We start from the raw sequence: 21,461 nt of genomic DNA, 5'->3' as shown, positions 1-21,461 counted from the left end.
ATCAAAAGGTTCAGAGAATCTGGAGACATCACTGCAGGTACGCGGCAAGTCCGAAAACCAACACTGAATACCCGTGACTTTCGATCCCTCAAGCGGTACTGCATCAAAAAGAGGTGTAAAGGATATCACCACATGGGCTCAGGAACACTTCAGAAAAACACTGTCTGTAACTACAGTTGGTCGCTACATCTGTAAGTGCAAGTTAATACTCTACTATGCAAAGTGAAAGCCAATTATCAACAACATCCAGAAACGTTGCCGTCTTTGCTGGGCCCGAGCTCATCTAAGATGGACTGATGCAAAGTGGAGAAGTGTTCTGTGGTCTGACGAGTCCACATTTGAAAGAGTTTTTGGAAACTGTGGACGTCGTGTCTTCCAGACCAAAGAGGTAAAGAACCATCCGGGATGTTCTAGGTGCAAAGTGTAAAAGGCAGCATGTGTGATGGTATGGGGGTGTATTCGTGCCCAAGACATGGGTAACTTACACATCTGTGAAGGCACCATTAATGCTGAAAGGTACATACAGCTTTTGGAGCAACATATGTTGCCATCCAAGCAACGTTATCATGGACGCCCCTGCTTATTTCAGCAAGACAATGCCAAGCAACGTGTTACAACAGCGTGGCTTCATAGTAAAAGAGTGCTGGTACTAGACTGGCCTGCCTGTAGGCCAGACCTGTCTCCCATTGAAAATGCGTGGTGCAATATGAAGCCTAAAATATGAGAAGGGAGACTGTTGAACAACTTAAGCTGTACATCAAGCACGAATGGGAAATAATTCCACTTCAAAAATGTGTCTCCTCAGTTCCCAAACCTTTACTGAGTGTTGTTAAAAGGAAAGGCCATGTAACACAGTGGTAAAAATGCCCCTGTGACAATTTTTTTGCAATGTGTTGCTGCCATTAAATTCTAAGTTCAGGATTATTTGCAAAAAAAAAGACGTTTCTCAGTGTGAACATGAAATATCTTGTCTTTGCAGTCTATTCAATTGAATATAAGTTGAAAAGGATTTGCAAATCATCGTATTCTCTTTTTTATTTACCAACTACACAACGTGACAACTTCACTGCTTTTGGGGTTTGTATATCAGATGTATATTCCATTACTGAATGGCAGTGGTGCAAAAGTAAAACCACGTGCCAAAACCATGACAATGTGCTCTTACAGAAAATGTACAAATATTATTGAGGTTTGCATTGGTGTACAACATTGTGGCATCATACTGACAGCTCTTTCTAAAATACCACTTTGAGCTACACGGAGTTATATTTTACTCCATAAATAAACATATTGCTACACTAATATTATCAGTGACATCTTTGTCATGGCAGGATTAGATTGTGCTGGTGTATCTGGTGTAAAAGGTTTCCAAATTAGCACCAGTAAGGGAGTATTTTGACAGGAATATTTACAAGCCAGTGTGCTGTATCTTGCAGGCAAGAGCAGCATAATAACAATAATAATACAAAAAACCACACGTCTCCTCTGGGCATGTACATTTTTATACTGAATGGTGGCTGCAGCAAGGAACAAATATGTAGGGCTGCCTTTTTGTGAACATTTGCTGTGACAGGGAAAAGCAGGGAGCAGTAAGTTGCATGCCTCAGCAACACATGAAAAACACACATTTGTACGTTTGACCATTTTAATCACACAACCGTAATATGATGACAAAACATCACATGGCGATGTGATCACTATTTGGCAATGCGAAAACACGGACAATAATATGGATAATAACCTTATGGTTAAAAGGCGAGAAGAAGACAAAGGTAGAGATCAGATAGAAACGTAGTAAATTGAGCAGAACCATCGAGCAAAAATCACTCTACAGTTTGTTTTTAGTTCTATCTATCATTCACAATCCCTATGTGAGACAAGAAAATTTTTATGCATTTTAATTTGTAATATACAACTTGTACTTAACAATGTAGCTTATGCTAGGTTCACACCAACGGCGCTTTGACGGCGCTTTAAAGCGGCGTTAAAGCGTAACAAAGCCTGATTAAAGCGTGAGGGTCGTAATGGATCGTGAGAAAGCTTATAGTGAAGCAGGACATGCGGCAAGTTCGGAAAAAATTTTAAACGGTTTAAAAAAATTCGGCGCTCTGTCAAGGATGGAATAAAGCGCCAAGAGCGTATCAAAGCCTGACAAAGCCTGACAAAGCTCAGCAAAGCTTGACTCAAAGCGTAGGAAAGCTTAACAGATCTTGGTTCAAAGTGCGGACCCCAGTCTACAACTACAAATAGGAAGTGACTGTGATATTGACTAGTGACATTGAATATAAAAAATAAAAGAAATACCTTTTATTGTCAACTAGCATAAGAAATGAAAGATAGATATTTATTAAGATGACAAAGAAATAAAAGAAATGAAGATATAAAACCTAATAAATAATAAATAATAAACATAATATAACGGGGAAAAAAAGAGAAATTAAAAAAACAAATGAATATAAAACATAATAAATAATAAATAATAAACATAATATAACGGGGGAAAAAAAGAGAAATTGAAAAAATAAATGAATATAAAACATAATAAATAATAAATAATAAACATAATATAACGGGAAAAAAAGAGAAATTGAAAAAATAAATGAATATAAAACATAATAGATAATAAATAATAAACATAATATAACAGAAAAAAAAGAGAAATTGAAAAAATAAATGAATATAAAAAATGTGTGGAAAACAGTATATTGAGTTTTTCACTTTTTTTTTTTTACTTATTTGTTTATCATATTTCTCTCTTGTATTACATTATGTGTTTTATCCTGTATATAATAAAACAAAAAGAGAAATCAAATAAATAGATAAATCTAAAAAAATGTGGGGAAAACTTAGTATACTGAGTTTTTTTAAAAAATGTTTTACTTATTTGTTTATCATATTTCTCTTTATTATTATATTATGTGTGCGCACGCAATTTATTCATCAAATTCACAAAATAATAATCACAGCATCTTCCAAATCGCACATAATTACATAACAATATCACATTTCAAAGTCATTATTACAAATTAATGTTCATAATGTTCATGACACATTCATTCCAATGCACAACAGAGCTTGATAATCGTGTCAGAGCCTGATTTAAAGCGTCAGGATCGCATCAAAGCATAATAAAGTTCAATAAAGCGTAATAAAACGTATCAAAGCGTGATTTAAAGCATATCAAAGCGGGATCAAAGCGGCATCAAATCGCGAGGAACGGTAATTCGTCCCCCCAAAGCGGCAACTAATTTGTATCAGAGCGTATCAAAGCATAACATTACTTCGGAGATCGGGATATTCGTGGAAAAATTGACAAAAATGACGGCGCTTTGCTTGCCGCTTTAAAGCGCGGCAAGCGCCGTTGGTGTGAACCAGGCATAACAGGAGTCAAATATCCCCCCCATGAAACCAACTAAAAACGTCCAAAAAGCACCAACAATACTCAATTACATTTCTGCATAGTAACCAAATATCAGTGACACTGTTATCAAAGGAGCTAACACAGAGGAACTACTTTTAGCGGCGCTTTGATCACAGAGCGGTAAATAGCTTATGCAGCTATTGACAAATTGAGCTGCTGAATTGTCTTTGAGTTGGTAAGCGTGTGTGCTAGATTATAAATCATGCACCTCACTTGTATAGAAGAAAGTCGTGGTCATAAACCAAAGTTGGTCAATTTGAAATTCAATTCGGACCCAAAGACAAGAAAGGATGAAAAGACACGTGCTTGTGCTCATCTTCTCTTATGAGGAATTTAAACAAAGAACATAAGTCTCGTACTGAAATATATAAATATCCCATGAGCCGACATCCTGATGAGAGCAGACATTGTACTGTAAGTGATTATCTTATTATGTTCATAGATTGTACATCTTGTTTAGAGCTTAGCAATACTGCTACATGATGCTTAGTGTTTCACTAAAGCTGGATCTGTTTAGCACACAGCTTTTAAAAATTGTAGATCATCCTCCTTATGTGGATCATCAATTGTCCCAAAGTAGTATGTGTTGTTTTTATCAAAGGAAATAGCGAATGTGTCTGTGAAATAAATACACCGCCATATGCTTAAAATTAGCTAAATATGTGAGTAGTATTACATGTTATTATGAATATTACTACATGACATATATACTTACATCATCATGTATATATTACATGTTATTATGAATGTTACTACATGACCTATATACTTACATCATGTATATATTACATGTTATTATGAATGTTACTACATTACATATATACTTACATCATGTATATATTACATGTTATTATGAATGTTACTACATTACATATATACTTACATCATGTATATATTACATATTATTATGAATGTTACTACATGACATATATACTTAATCATGTATATATTACATGTTATTATAAATGTTACTACATTACATATATACTTACATCATGTATATATTACATATTATTATGAATGTTACTACATGACATATATACTTAATCATGTATATATTACATGCTATTATGAATGTTACTGCATTACATATATACTTAATCATGTATATATTACATATTATTATGAATGTTACTGCATTACATATATACTTAATCATGTATATATTACATGTTATTATAAATGTTACTACATTACATATATACTTACATCATGTATATATTACATATTATTATGAATGTTACTGCATTACATATATACTTAATCATGTATATATTACATGTTATTATAAATGTTACTACGTTACATATATACTTACATCATGTATATATTACATGTTATTATGAAAGTTACTACATGACATATATACTTACATCATCTATATTGTACATGGTATTATGAATGTTACTACATTACATATATACTTACATCATGTATATATTACATGGTATTATACATTTTACTACATTACATATATACTTACATCATGTATATATTACATGTTATTATACATTTTACTACATTACATATATACTTACATCATGTATATATTACATATTATTATGAATGTTACTGCATTACATATATACTTAATCATGTATATATTACATGTTATTATAAATGTTACTACGTTACATATATACTTACATCATGTATATATTACATGTTATTATGAAAGTTACTACATGACATATATACTTACATCATCTATATTGTACATGGTATTATGAATGTTACTACATTACATATATACTTACATCATGTATATATTACATGGTATTATACATTTTACTACATTACATATATACTTACATCATGTATATATTACATGTTATTATACATTTTACTACATTACATATATACTTACATCATGTATATATTACATGTTATTATGAATGTTACTACATTACATATATACATACATCATCATGTATATATTACATGTTATTATGAATGTTACTACATGACATATATACTAACATCATGCATATATTAAAGTTCATTTCCCCTTTAAAGGCCTACTGAAAGCCACTACTACCGACCACGCAGTCTGATAGTTTATATATCAATGATGAAATCTTAACATTATAACACATGCCAATACGGCCGGGTTAACTTATAAAGTGACATTTTAAATTTGCCGCTAAACTTCCGGTTCGAAACGCCTCTGAGGATGACGTATGCGCGTGACGTAGCCCGACGAACACGGGTATGCCTTCCACATTGAAGCCGGTACGAAAAAGCTCTGTTTTCATTTCATAATTCCACAGTATTCTGGACATCTGTGTTCGTGAATCTGTTTCAATCATGTTCATTGCATTATGGAGAAGGAAGCCAAGCAAGCAAAGAAGAAAGTTGTCGGTGCGAAATGGACGTATTTTTCGAACGTAGTCAGCCACAACAGTACACAGCCGGCGCTTCTTTGTTTACATTCCCGAAAGATGCAGTCAAGATGGAAGAACTCGGATAACAGAGACTCTAACCAGGAGGACTTTTGATTTGGATACACAGACGCCTGTAGAGAACTGGGACAACACAGACTCTTACCAGGATTACTTTGATTTGGATGACAAAGACGCAGACGTGCTACTGTGAGTATGCAGCTTTGGCTTTTTTTTGCGTATGTACGTAACTTTTTTAAAATATATAAGCTTTATGAACCTTGGGTTAGGTGAACGGTCTTTTGGGCTGAGTGATTGTGTGTGTTGATCATGTGTTTGAATTGTATTGGCGTGTTCTATGGAGCTAGGAGCTAGCAGAGGAGCTAGGAGCTAGCATAACACGTACCGTACCGTAAGTGCGCGTCACGTACGTAACTTTTTAAAAATATATAAGCTTTATGAACCTTGGGTTAGGTGAACGGTCTTTTGGGCTGAGTGATTGTGTGTGTTGATCGGGTGTTTGAATTGTATTGGCGTGTTCTATGGAGCTAGGAGCTAGCAGAGGAGCTAGGAGCTAGCATAACAAACACGCAGGTGTTATTATGCAGGATTAATTTGTGGCATATTAAATATAAGCCTGGTTGTGTTGTGGCTAATAGAGTATATATATGTCTTGTGTTTATTTACTGTTGTAGTCATTCCCAGCTGAATATCAGGTACCGTGAGTATGCAGCCTTGGCTGCTAAACATTCGATAACTTGACCGTATGTGCGCGTCACGTACGTAACTTTTTAAAAATATATAAGCTTTATGAACCTTGGGTTAGGTAAACGGTCTTTTGGGCTGAGTGATTGTGTGTGTTGATCAGGTGTTTGAATTGTATTGGCGTGTTCTATGGAGCTAGGAGCTAGCAGAGGAGCTAGGAGCTAGCATAACAAACACGCAGGTGTTTTTATGCAGGATTAATTTGTGGCATATTAAATATAAGCCTGGTTGTGTTGTGGCTAATAGAGTATATATATGTCTTGTGTTTATTTACTGTTGTAGTCATTCCCAGCTGAATATCAGGTCACCCCCGGCTCTCACAGCATCTTCCCTATCTGAATAGCTTCAACTCCCCACTAGTCCTTCACTTGCACTTTACTCATCCACAAATCTTTCATCCTCGCTCAAATTAATGGGGAAATTGTCGCTTTCTCGGTCCGAATCTCTCTCACTTCATGCGGCCATCATTGTAAACAATAGGGAACTTTGCGTATATGTTCAACTGACTACGTCACGCTACTTCCGGTAGGTGCAAGCCTTTTTTTTATCAGATACCAAAAGTTGCAATCTTTATCGTCGTTGTTCTATACTAAATCCTTTCAGCAAAAATATGGCAATATCGCGAAATGATCAAGTATGACACATAGAATAGATCTGCTATCCCCGTTTAAATAAAAAAAATTCATTTCAGTAGGCCTTTAAGAGTGTGTCCTTTTCAGTCACGGCTACTCTTGTGAACTTTTAAAACGCACACAATTTTTAACTGGCAGCTTTTGGGTTGTTCAGGAATTGTAATGAAGACAAGCATGCACGGATGGCACATTCAGCAAACCTTCCTTCAGCGTGTTTAACGTCCACATGTGATGGAGGACTAACCAACAAGGTGGACCGTGATGAGGCAGCTGAACGTCTAGGGGACATGATGGAGATGTGGATGTGATGGGCGTGAATATTAAAACTGGGAGGATTACCTGCTTCTTCTGCAGAAGGGGCATGTGCGTGCCCTGCAGGGGGAGGAGCCACAATCAGAAACGGGACAGCGCGCAGTGGTGTGTTTATAGTAGGTGTGTCCCGATACAACTTTTTTTAACTTATGATACAACACCGATATTGGAGCCTTGAGTATTGGCTGCTATCGATATAGATACGATTTGATATTGACACGGATATATACTTTGATTACATTGTGGTGTGCAATGTGAAAAAAAAGTTTGATCAAGTAAAAGTACCGTATTTTTCGGACTATAAGGCGCACTTAAAATCCTTTCATTTTCTCAAAAATCGACAGTGCGCCTTATAACCCGGTGCGCCTAATGTACGGAATGATTCTCGTTGTGCTTGCCGACCTAGAAGCAATTTTATTTGGTACATGGTGTAATGACAAGTGTGACCAGTAGATGGCAGTCACACATAAGAGATATGTGTAGACTGAAATATGATGGCAGTCACACATAAGAGATACGTGTAGACTGCAATATGATGGCAGTCACACATAAGAGATACGTGTAGACTGCAATATGATGGCAGTCACACATAAGAGATACGTGTAGACTGCAATATGATGGCAGTCACACATAAGAGATACATGTAGACTGCAATATTAAGGCAGTCACTCATAACATATACATGTAGACTGCAATATGATGGCAGTCACACATAAGAGATACATGTAGACTGCAATATTATGGCAGTCACACATAAGAGATACATGTAGACTGCAATATGATGGCAGTCACACAAGAGATAGGTGTAGACTGCAATATGATGGCAGTCGCACACAAGAGATAGGTGTAGACTGCAATATGATGGCAGTCACACATAAGATATACGTGTAGACTGCAATATGATGGCAGTCACACATAAGAGATACGTGTAGACTGCGATATGATGGCAGTCACACATAAGAAATACGTGTAGACTGCGATATGATGGCTGTCACACATAAGAGATAGGTGTAGACTGCAATATGATGGCAGTCACACAAGAGATACATGTAGACTGCAATATGATGGCAGTCACACATAAGAGATACGTGTAGACTGCAATATGTCGTCAGTCACACATAAGAGATACGTGTAGACTGCAATATGATGGCAGTCACACACTTAAGAGATACGTGTAGACTGCAATATTAAGGCAGTCACACATAAGAGATACGTGTAGACTGCAATATGATGGCAGTCACACATAAGAGATACGTGTAGACTACAATATGATGGCAGTCACACATAAGAGATACGTGTAGACTGCAATATTAAGGCAGTCACACATAAGAGATACGTGTAGACTGCAATATGACGGCAGTCACACATAAGAGATACATGTAGACTGCAATATGATGGCAGTCACACATAAGAGATACGTGTAGACTGCAATATGATGGCAGTCACACATAAGAGATACGTGTAGACTACAATATGATGGCAGTCACACATAAGAGATACGTGTAGACTGCAATATGATGGCAGTCACACATAAGAGATACGTGTAGTCTGCAATATGATGGCAGTCACACATAAGAGATACGTGTAGACTGCAATATGATGGCAGTCACACATAAGAGATACGTGTAGACTGCAATATGATGGCAGTCACACATAAGAGATACGTGTACACTACAATATGATGGCAGTCACACATAAGAGATACGTGTAGACTGCAATATGATGGCAGTCACACATAAGAGATACGTGTAGACTGCAATATGATGCAGTAAACAACACAAAAGCTTTAAATGTTCTATTGAGATCATAGAACATTACACACAGCGCTCACAAATTTGTCAAAATGTTTTAAGTAGGACTTTGGTAAGTTATGAAGCCGCACCGCTTGATGGATTGTCGGCGCATTAAACATCGGAGTATTATTATGGTGTTTGTATAAGGACCGCAAAATGGCACCTATTAGCAGACATATTATCCGGCGTTTTGTTTCAAATAATATGCACAACCAACTTTTCTTACCTTCTGGTACCTGCTGATGTGTATTTGGGATGTGCATTAGTCCTGAAAATGTGCGTGCATCCGCCTTTGTAGTCCGTGCGAACACCGTAGTCATAAGCTTTTTCTATTTCTCTATCTTCTTGTTATGTGACATTCATCCTCCACGGTTGCCATTTCTAATATAAAGTAGTGTAAAGTTCTTACTTATATATGTCAGTAAACCCGCCATGAAAGCGCTAAAACATACCGGTGTAGTGAGTTTACATTATTCACCCAAGGAACTTTAGTCATTCATCCTCCACTGTTGCCATTTCTAATATAAAGTAGCGTAATGTTCTTACTTATATATGTCAGTAAACTCGCCATGAAAGCGCTAAAACATACCGGTGTAGTGAGTTTACATTCGTCACCCAAGGAACTTTAGTTATTAGAGAGTTCCGGTCGGACGTTTTTTCACGGGACACGTTCCGGGCGTTGTTGTTGCACTAGTGAGCCACGGATGAGGAGATGCTGCTCCGTTATTGATTGAAGTAAAGTCTGAATGTCATTAAAACAGTTAGCGCCATCTTTTGACACTCCCGTCCTTGCACGCTACACCGCTACAACAAAGATGACGGGGAGAAGACGCTGTCGAATCAGAATAGTTTTATTGCCACGTAAATAAGACCGTACACTGAAGAAGAAACTGTCAGAAAGCGACTTGAAGATGATGTGTAAAACATCATCCATGCAACATTTTGACCAAAGAACCACCATTATATGTTATGTAGACCAGTGGTCCCCAACCTTTTTGTAGCTGCGGACCGGTCAACGCTTGAAAATTTGTCCCACGGACCGGTGGTGGTGGGGGGGGGGTATTTAAAAAAAAAAAAATGTTTTTTTTTTTTTTGGTATTTTTTTACATAAATAAATACAACCATGTGTGCTTACGGACTGTATCCCTGCAGACTGTATTGATCTATATTGATATATAATGTATATATTGTGTTTTTTATGTTGATTTCATAAAAATAAAAAAATAAAAATGTATTATTATTTTTTTTTTTTAATTTCTTGTGCGGCCCGGTACCAATCGGCCCGGTGGTTGGGGACCACTGATGTAGACCACAAAGAAGTCTTTTACATTTAGAAAAAAAATCATAATAATATGACTCCTTTAATGCGCCTTATAATCCGGTGAATGAAAAAAGACCTGAATAGACGCTCATCGGCAGTGCGCCTTATAATCTGGTGCGCGCTATGGTCCGAAAAATACGGTAGTCAAACAGAGAACAATGGTAGGTATGAAAAACACTAACCTATTTATTATTAACTGCTTGGAATGGACTTATGCTAATTCATTAAGTGAAGCTCATGAAGCAGTAAGTTGAATGACACGTTTGTTACCGGATCCTTTTTTAATACACCTCGCCTAAGAGACTTTGTATGTGTAGGTAATATGCAACTATAATTATGTGATACTTTTTTATATTGACAAATGTGTGGTTTTACACTGCAATATTGTTTAATTAAGGACACTTGTTACTAATGTCGAGCTTGTGTGCTATTGTGTGCCTAGCTGTTGTGTAGCTGCTAGCTAACAGTAGCCTAATGTTTACCTTTTGTAGAAGAAAACATCAACCGTGTGTGTTTATTGAAGGACATTTAGATGTTAACTGGACGTCAAGCTTTACACAAGTAAACACGCTGCAGGACTGCATGTATCACACATTTACATTCATTGATTAAGATGTATTATTATTATTATTATTATTATTATTGTCACATCATTACATTGCATTTTCTAAGCCACAATAAAAGGAAGTTAAAAAAAAACATAATAAAAATTACCATTTTTGTAATGTATCGTAAACATTTTTTTAATAAAAAACTGGAGATGCTATAAATAAAATAATGTAAGAGGTGATACAATTAGTCTAAAAGCAAATACATTTTGTCAGTATTAATGCTAAAAATAAGCATCATATAACCAGTAATAAAAACAGTATGCAGCTGATATCATCACAATTTGTTATTTTGCAGATACCTGATATCAATATCAGTTTGGGACACCCTTACTTGATATAGGAAGATCAATATGTACGTTTGTTATACAACAAACAATATACAGTATTTTGAAAATATTATTTTTGACATTGTACATCATGTATATTAAATTTGAAATATTATATATTATACATACTGTATATTAGGGTTGCTGAAAAACCTTGATTTGCATCTGAGTGACAGTCACCAATCTCATTCATACCAATTCAAAATCAATTCATAATTTTCAAAAATGTATTGAAAAAATATACAATCTGTTAGGAATACATTTTTAAAATGACGTTTTTGAGGCTATCTCCAGCTTACTAGCTGCATGTAAGTCATACGTCAGCAGCCAGGAGGAGCTGTAACCTGTTTTGAAAAGTTTTTATTATCGTTTCTATATCAAATAATATATTGCAAGAAACAATCTGAATCGAGAATCAATTGAATCAAATATCGATTATGAATTAAATTATCACTATTAGAATCGGAATCAAATTCAATCGGGAGTTGTTGTACAAGTCACATCTCTACTGTAAATATTCATAACAATAAAGTGGATTTATGTATAAATAATATTCATTTTTATCATATGTAAAGCTTTCTTTACCAAAAGTGAAATTAACTGTTTACTCATGTTTATGAAATTGAAAAAAAATCAAATTTTTCAGATTTAGAAAAAAACAACGTTTTTTTTTTAAATGTTGCTTTATAATGTACGTTTTTATATAAGAAAAATATGTTTAAAATGTTTTTAATCGTGTTAAGTGTTATTTTGTAGGCTTGCCAAAAAAAAATCAATTCACATCCAAATCACAATTTTTTAAAATTCTGATTCTCAATCAAATATTTTTCTAGAATCAATTTAAAACTGGAATTATTTTAAACAAAACATTATAAAAAACAAAACTTTTTTTGCACTTTTTTTAGTAATCAATCAAAAAAAACATTAAACACATTATTGATATTATCATTGATTAATGTTTATTATTTTCATACGCTAATGGTTTTCCTTTTTTTAGTATTGTATTTGTGTATGTCTTTTCAACTGCTTTGTAAATGTCGATCTAAGTATTGTAATGCTGGGCTTGAGTTGGAGTTGCTGTATTGTCTTTCATTATATTATTTAAGGTTATGTGATTTTTGTAAATACATTTTTTTGAATAAACAAACCCCGTTTCCATACGAGTTGGGAAATTGTGTTAGATGTAAATATAAACAGAATACAATGATTTGCAAATCCTTTTCAACCCATATTCAGTTGAATGCACTACAAAGACAACATATTTGATGTTCAAACTCATAAACTTAATTTTTTTTTTGCAAATAATAATTAACTTAGAATTTCATGGCTGCAACACGTGCCAAAGTAGTTGGGAACGGGCATGTTCACCACTGTGTTACATGGACTTTCCTTTTAACAACACTCAGTAAAGGTTTGGGAACTGAGGAGACACATTTTTGAAGCTTCTCAGGTGGAATTCGTTCCCATTCTTGCTTGATGTACAGCTTAAGTTGTTCAACAGTCCGGGGGTCTCCCTTGTGCTATTTTAGGCTTCATAATGCGCCACACATTTTCAATGGGAGACAGGTCTGGACTACAGGCAGGCCAGTCTAGTACCCGCACTCTTTTACTATGAAGCCACGTCGATGTAACACGTGGCTTGGCGTTGTCTTGCTGAAATAAGCAGGGGCGTCCATGGTAACATTGCTTGGATGGCAACATATGTTGCTCCAAAACCTGTATGTACCTTTCAGCATTAATGGTGCCTTCACAGATGTGTAAGTTACCCATGTCTTGGGCAATAATACACCCCCATACCATCACACATGCTGGCTATTCAACTTTGCGCCTAGAACAATCCGGATGGTTCTTTTCCTCTTTGGTCCGGAGGACACGACGTCCACAGTTTCCAAAAACAATTTGAAATGTGGACTCGTCAGACCACAGAACACTTTTCCACTTTGTATCAGTCCATCTTAGATGAGCTCAGGCCCAGCGAAGCAGACGGCGTTTCTGGGTGTTGTTGATAAACGGTTTTTCGCCTTGCATAGGAGAGTTTTAACTTGCACTTACAGATGTAGCGACCAACTGTAGTTACTGACAGTGGGTTTCTGAAGTGTTCCTGAGCCCATGTGGTGATATCCTTTACACACTGATGTCGCTTGTTGATGCAATACAGCCTGAGGGATGGAAGGTCACGGGCTTAGCTGCTTACGTGCCGTGATTTCTCCAGATTCTCTGAACCCTTTGATGATATTACGGAGCGTAGATGGTGAAATCCCTAAATTCCTTGCAATAGCTGCTTGAGAAAGGTTTTTCTTAAACTGTTCAATAATTTGCTCACGCATTTGTTGACAAAGTGGTGACCGTCGCCCCATCCTTGTTTGTGAATGACTGAGCATTTCATGGAATCTACTTTTATACCCAATCATGGCACCCACCTGTTCCCAATTTGCCTGTTCACCTGTGGGATGTTCCAAATAAGTGTTTGATGAGCATTCCTCAACTTTATCAGTATTTATTGCCACCTTTCCCAACTTCTTTGTCACGTGTTGCTGGCATCAAATTGTAAAGTTAATGATTATTTGAGAAAAAAAAAAAAAGTTTATCAGTTTGAACATCAAATATGTTGTCTTTGTAGCATATTCAACTGAATATGGGTTGAAAAGGATTTGCAAATCATTGTATTCCGTTTATATTTACATCCAACACAATTTCCCAACTCATATGAAAACGGGGTTTGTATTTCCAAAATGACGTTCTTTGGGTCAACACTGCACGTCACAGCCAACAAGCGCTTTTGCAACCGGTTTTGAAAACGTTTTCTCATCATCAATACACCAAATAATACATTACGAGAATCGTGCTGAAACAAACCGCGAGGTGCCCAAAGGTTCCCATCTCAATTGTTTTGAAATATTGACATATTTAAATTCAAAATGTGGGATTTATTATCAATGAAACATCATTCATCACAGAGTTGATGAAAAAAATTATCTTATGAAATAAGCATGAAGTAGTAATTGAATTAGTATGTGAGTATGTTGTTTGTCATGATAATTAATGTGAGTATAATTGGTTATGTATCAGGTATTAGCATGTGTGCTGTGTGAGTCGGTCAACACATCAGTGCAGATGCTACTTCATTCGGCCAACAGGACACACTAACACACTTTCTAGAAATGTATCCAGGAAGCATCGAGACATTCAGCTTGACGTGTGCATTTCTGACCTGAAGCCACAGCATGGCAGCGTGAGGAGGCGCAGCAGGGCCAGCAGCACCCTGAGGGGCAGCAGTGTGAACACGTACAGGAAGGCGTCCACGCACAGAAAAAAGCCAAAGATCATCAACTGCAACAAAAAAAATAAAAAAATAAACTTAGAGAAAAAATTCTATTAAACACAACTCATGAACATAGTTGTCAGATACCTGCAAATACATGAAATACACATTTTGTACAACAAAACCCAAAAGCAGTGAAGTTGTCACGTTGTGTAAATGGTAAATAAAAAGAGAATACAATGATTTGCAAATCCTTTTCAACTTATATTCAATTGAATAGACTGCAAAGACAAGATATTTCATGTTCACACTGAGAAACTTCTTTTTTGTTTTTGCAAATAATCATAAACTTAGAATTTAATGGCAGCAACACACTGCAAAAAAGTTGTCACAGAGGCATTTTTACCACTGTGTTACATGGCCTTTCCTTTTAACAACACTCAGTAAAGGTTTGGGAAATGAGGAGACACATTTTTGAAGTGGAATTCTATCCCATTCTTGCTTAATGTACAGCTTAAGTTGTTCAACAATCTCCCTTCTCATATTTTAGGCTTCATATTGCACCACACATTTTCAATGTCTGGACTACAGGCAGGCCAGTCTAGTACCCGCACTCTTTTACTATGAATGGCATTGTCTTGCTGAAATAAGCAGGGGCGTCCATGGTAACGTTGCTTGGATGGCAACATATGTTGCTCCAAAACATGTATGTACCTTTCAGCATTAATGGTGCCTTCACAGATGTGTAAGTTACCCATGTCTTGGCCACTAATACACCCCCATACCATCACACATGCTGCCTTTTACACTTTGCGCCTTAAACAGTCCGGATGGTTCTTTTCCTATTAGGTCCGGAAGACACGACGTCCACAGTTTCCAAAAACAATTTGAAATGTGGACTCGTCAGACCACAGAACACTTTTCTACTTTGCATCAGTCCATCTTAGATGAGCTCAAGCCCAACGAAGCGTTTCTGGGTGTTGTTGATAAATGGCTTTGGCTTTGCATGGTAGAGTTCAGTGTTTCCCATAAACTGCCAAGATACCTGTGGTGGTGGGGGCGTGGAAATGGGCGTGGCTATGGGCGTGGTCACCACGACATCATCGAGTAATTTGCATAATTTACTACAATATGATTTTCTCTAAAAAGGCTAAAAAAATGTATACTTACTATTAATAATAACAGTTTTGTTTTAAACGCCCATCCATCCATCCATCCATCCATTTTACAATATAATTACAACACTTTATGTACATATTTATATACAGATTTGAACAATAAGTTATTCACTGAAATATATTTATTAATTGTGGTTCTTACAAAAAATATATCTTATAAAAATATAAAAGCTAAAATGTCTCTTAAAGCTCTGCCCCTTTAATTAGTGCATACTAAATAATTTAACTTTAGCCTACTACTACAACCATATTATTTACCAGCAACATAAAGTGAAACAGAGGCAGAGGTGTCCTGCCACAGTCAGTAACAAATAAACAGAAAACAGTAGTGGTCAAATACAAATAAGGCAACAAGAGAAGTATCCTACACTTCTCTTTTGTAAAGTAAATCTGAACAGCCTATATGGGCATCTACATCAACAATATGATTTGCCTGAGAAGCTGGACAGGAATAAAAAAAATAAAAAATATTTTTTTTTTTTATTTTTTATTTGTGGCGTACGTAATTCTTTCGTGGCGGGCCGCCACAAATAAATTAATGTGTGGGAAACACTGGAGTTTTAACCTGCACTTACAGATGTAGCGACCAACTGTAGTTACTGACAGTGGTTTTCTGAAGTGTTCCTGAGCCCATGTGGTGATATCCTTTACACACTGATGTCGCTTTTTTAATCCAGTACCGCCTGAGGGATCAAAGGTCACGGACATTCAATGTTGGTTTTCAGCCTTGCCGCTTACGTGCAGTGATTTCTCCAGATTTTCTGAACCTTTTGACGATATTACGGAGAGTAGATGGTGAAATCCCTAAATTCCTTGCAATAGCTGGTTGAGAAATGTTGTTCTTAAATTGTTGGACAATTTGCTCAGACGTTTGTTGACAAAGTGGTGACCCTCGCGAGGCCCATCCTTGTTTGTGAATGACTGAGCATTTCATGGAAGCTGCTTTTATACCCAATCATGGCACCCACCTGTTCCCAATTAGCCTGTTCACCTGTGGGGTGTTCCAAATAAGTCTTTCATGAGCATTCCTCAACTTTCTCAGTCTATTTTGCCACTTGTGCCAGCTTTTTTGAAACATGTTGCAGGCATCAAATTCCAAATGAGCTAATATTTGCAAAAAAATAAAGTTTCTCAGTGTGAACATGAAATATCTTGTCTTTGCAGTCTATTCAATTGAATATAAGTTGAAAAGGATTTGCAAATCATTGTATTCTCTTTTTATTTACCATTTACACAACGTGACAACTTCACTGCTTTTGGGTTTTGTAAGATACACATTTTGTGGGAATGTTTTGCTGCAAAGCTGTAGTGTAGAATGCAAGAGACCCCTGCGTCAAGGGGAGGTGGAACTGTGGAAGCCGGTGGGAGGGTTTGCTGCAAAACAAGCGCGTACAACTTTATTTTACAGCGCGCTGTCCATAAAAACAACTCATAATACAAAGCTATCAGTGTTGCAGTTACACAACATCACGTCTTGTCAAAGCATCTTCCTGCTAGAAAATGTTGAGCAACTTGACTGGTGACACAGCGCTCTCTGCTGGAGTCTCGATCAAACCACTTTCTATTGACGTGCCCATGAATATAACAACTTTTAAAAGCAGAGAGAAGGCGGCGCTAATTAGTAAGCGCTAGGGGTGTAACGGTACACAAAAATTTGGGTTCGGTATGTACCTCGGTTTAGAGGTCACGGTTCGGTTCATTTTTGGTACAGTAAGAAAACAACAAACTGTAAATTTTTTGGTTATTTATTTACCAAATTTGTAAACAATGGCATAACATACATATACACACAGGGTCCATTGCCAGGGTTAATGTGGTCAACATATATAAAATATAAACTAAATAAGATAAGGCTCAGAATGGTTCCTTAAAGGCCTACTGAAATGAATTTTTTTTTATTTAAACGGGGATAGCAGATCCATTCTATGGGTCATACTTGATCATTTCGCGATATTGCCATATTTTTGTTGAAAGGATTTAGTAGAGAACAACGACGATAAAGGTCGCAACTTTTGGTCGCTGATAAAAAAAAAGCCTTGCCTATACCGGAAGTAGCGTGACGTCACCGGAGGAAGGACCCCTCACATTTCCCCATTGTTTACAATGCAGCGAGAGCGATTCGGACTGAGAAAGCGACAATTACCCCATTAATTTGAGCGAGGATTAAAGATTTGTGGATGAGGAAAGTGAAAGTGAAGGATTAGAGTGCAGTGCAGGACGCATCTTTTTGCGCTCTGACCGTAACTTAGGTACAAGGGTTCATTGGATTCCACACTTTCTCCTTTTTCTATTGTGGATCCCGGATTTGTATTTTAAACCACCTCGGATACTATATCCTCTTGAAAATGAGAGTCGAGAACGCGAAATGGACATTCACAGTGACTTTTATCTCCACGACAATACATCGGCGAAGCTCTTTAGCTACTGAGCTAACATGATAGCTTTGGGCTCAAATGCAGATAGAAACAAAATAAATAAATCCCTGACTGGAAGGATAGACAGAAGAACAACAATACTACCAAACTCTGGACCTGTAACTACACGGTTAATGCTTTCCAGCTAACGACGCCATTGAAGCTAACTTAGCTACGGAACCTCGACAGAGCTATGCTAAAAACATTAGCTCTGCACCTACGCCAGCCAGCCCTCATCTGCTCATCAACACCCGTGCTCACCTGCGTTCCAGCGATCGACGGAAGGACGAAGGACTTCACCCGATCATCCGTGCGGTCGGCGGCTAGCGTTGGCTAGCGCGTCTGCTATCCAAGTCAAAGTCCTCCTGGTTGTGTTGCTGCAGCCAGCCGCTAATACATCGATCCCACCTACAACTTTCTTCTTTGCAGTCTTCATTGTTCATTAAACAAATTGCAAAAGATTCACCAACACTGGCTGTCGTAGTCTCACCCACCATTGTCAACTGTATATGAAGTCAGACTTATCTTCATTGAGTGCACGCAGATACACACATTGGCTGACTTTAATTTATAAGGCTCTTTTAGGTTTAATACCTCCATACTTGTGTACTCTGTTACAAAGAAAAAGCAGCTCTTACGCATTACGTTCTAACAATTTGTATGTTTTAACTGTTCCTCATGTACGGACTGAATTTGGCAAAAGAGCTTTTGGCATTGCTGCCCCTATGGCGTGGAATGAATTGCAGACGAAACTGAAACTTACAGAACTACTTCCATTTGGAGCCTTCCGTTCTGTCCTGAGGGACAAACAGCGAGAGACGTTTGCACAGTGCCTGTGTTTTTAAAGATGTAAATCTCTGTTGTTTTACACTTCTCTTATGTATTTTAAAATGTATGTCTTAATGTATTTATTTTGAAACTGCTCTGTGACATGTGCTGTTGACCTCTTGGCCAGGTCACCCTTGTGAAAGAGATCTTGATCTCAATGGGTTTTCTTATCTGGTTAAATAAAGGTTCTAACACAGATGTCCAGAATACTGTGGAATTTTGAGATGAAAACAGAGCTTTTTTGTATTGAATTCAATGGGGTACCAATACTTCCGCTTAACTAGTGACGTCACGCGCATACGTCATCATACATAGACGTTTTCAACCGGAAGTTTAGCGGGAAATTTAAAATTGCCCTTTATAAGTTAACCCGGCCGTATTGGCATGTGTTGCAATGTTAAGATTTCATCATTGATATATAAACTATCAGACTGCGTGGTCGGTAGTAGTGGCTTTCAGTAGGCCTTTAACAAAACCTTTCTACATATAAAGTGCTTTTTTTGATTGATTGATTGAGACTTTTATCAGTAGATTGCACAGTACAGTACATATTCCGTTCAATTGACCACTAAATGGTAACACCCCAATAAGTTTTTCAACTTGTTTAAGTCGGGGTCCACGTTAATCAACGTTAAACTGCCTCAAGTTATTGCTCAGATTAAATAAAATGACAAAACTTTTCTTTTACATATAAAAAGTGCAACATTAAACAGTTTCAAGTCAACTCAGCCTCAGATTAACTCCCCCCCCCCCAGCCAGGCTAACTTGGCAGTAAGAGGATATAAGGGCTCATTGTTCTTCCACCAAATCTAGTTTTTAATGCAATATGGATTTATATCTGCTGTTATAAAAACATTTGTTATTGCTTTAGCCCTGCCTGACTCGCCGAGGAGAGGCTGCTTGAATACGGTGGTGACGCTTCAAATGGGTTAGCATGTGTTATGAAAGTAGCGTATGTGTGTGGCCCTTTAATATATGACAGCATGTGAGGTGAGTGTGTGGGCGAGCGAGGTGAGGGAGCGGTAGCGTGAGTGCGGGGAGTGGCTAGTGTTTTGTTGGATTGGCTGTGTGCCAGACCTCAATAAAGCCACGATTTGCAACTAATCGCCGGACTCGTCATTTACCCTGGAGTCCGGAGCTGTGGAGACCCAGGGTGTTGGCCCCGGGAATACATCGGCCCTGGAGGAGTGTCTCCCCTGCGCTCCTCGACTACGGTCTGGGAGCCGGAAGCAGGAAAGGTGCAACACATGTTTGACGTGTTGTCAGAAGCAGCTGCTGAACAATGTCGGCAAACCTCCGTCGTCCATTGTTGCATCGCGCAGCCAAAGTGTTCCCAAACGGGAGATCTTAACGAGGCAGGAGGGTCTTCCAGCTCTGGCTTTTACATATTGTCTTAGCCCGGTCGCTGCTAGCATGTGTACTCGTTCGGTACACCTCCGAACCGAACCGAAAACCCCGTACCGAAACGGTTCAATACAAATACATGTACCGTTACACCCCTTGTAAGCGCGCACACAAACAAAGTCACTGAGCTCTCTAATGTTTGCACATTTCTCTGCGGCCCTTCGGCTGAGGAGGGGAAACCCTGCTTTGACAAGATGGAGTCCTGAGAATTAAATGAACAGCAGTTCATGTGCTACAAGAAGTGGAGATGTTATCATAGAAAACAATACATTATTGCTTACATATAATAAGTTATATTGCTAAGTGTCAAGTTAAGAGGAACATGCTCCTTTACAGCTTTTCTGCACATGCATTTAGGTCCAATCTATAAACTGCTGTTCTCTTATTCCAAAATAAAAGGAAAACAAGTCCAAGGAAAACTATGCTAAGATTTTGAAGTAAAGTAGCTGTGGCCAGCATGTTTATTTAGCTTACGTGCAGAAAGATCAATTGAAATCAGACCATATGAAAACATGATCTAAAGCAGTGGTCCCCAACCACCAGGCCGCGGACCGGTCGGGCCGCACAAGAAATGTAAAAAAAAAAAAAAAATTTTTATTTTTTTATTTTTATTAAATCAACATAAAAAACACAATATATACATTATATATCAATATAGATCAATACAGTCTGCAGGGATACAGTCCGTAAGCACACATGATTGTATTTCTTTATGAAAAAATATATATATATATATATGTTTTTTTTTACATTTTATTTCACCCCCCCCCCCCCCCCCCCCCCCCCCCCCCCCCGGTCCGTGGAACAAATTTT

The 21,461-nt window shown here is 37.3% G+C and overlaps 1 pseudogene; it reads right to left on the bottom strand.

The window, feature by feature from the left end:
- LOC133644940 (transmembrane anterior posterior transformation protein 1 homolog) overlaps positions 1–21,461 on the bottom strand; it is an 81,172-nt pseudogene that overhangs the window by 44,741 nt on the left and 14,970 nt on the right.

This window comes from Entelurus aequoreus, linkage group LG28, assembly GCF_033978785.1.
Source record: "Entelurus aequoreus isolate RoL-2023_Sb linkage group LG28, RoL_Eaeq_v1.1, whole genome shotgun sequence".
In the NCBI taxonomy this organism is placed as follows: Eukaryota; Metazoa; Chordata; class Actinopteri; order Syngnathiformes; family Syngnathidae; genus Entelurus; species Entelurus aequoreus.
The sequence above is the reverse complement of the archived record's forward strand: the minus strand, read 5'-3'. Positions and strand labels throughout refer to the sequence as shown.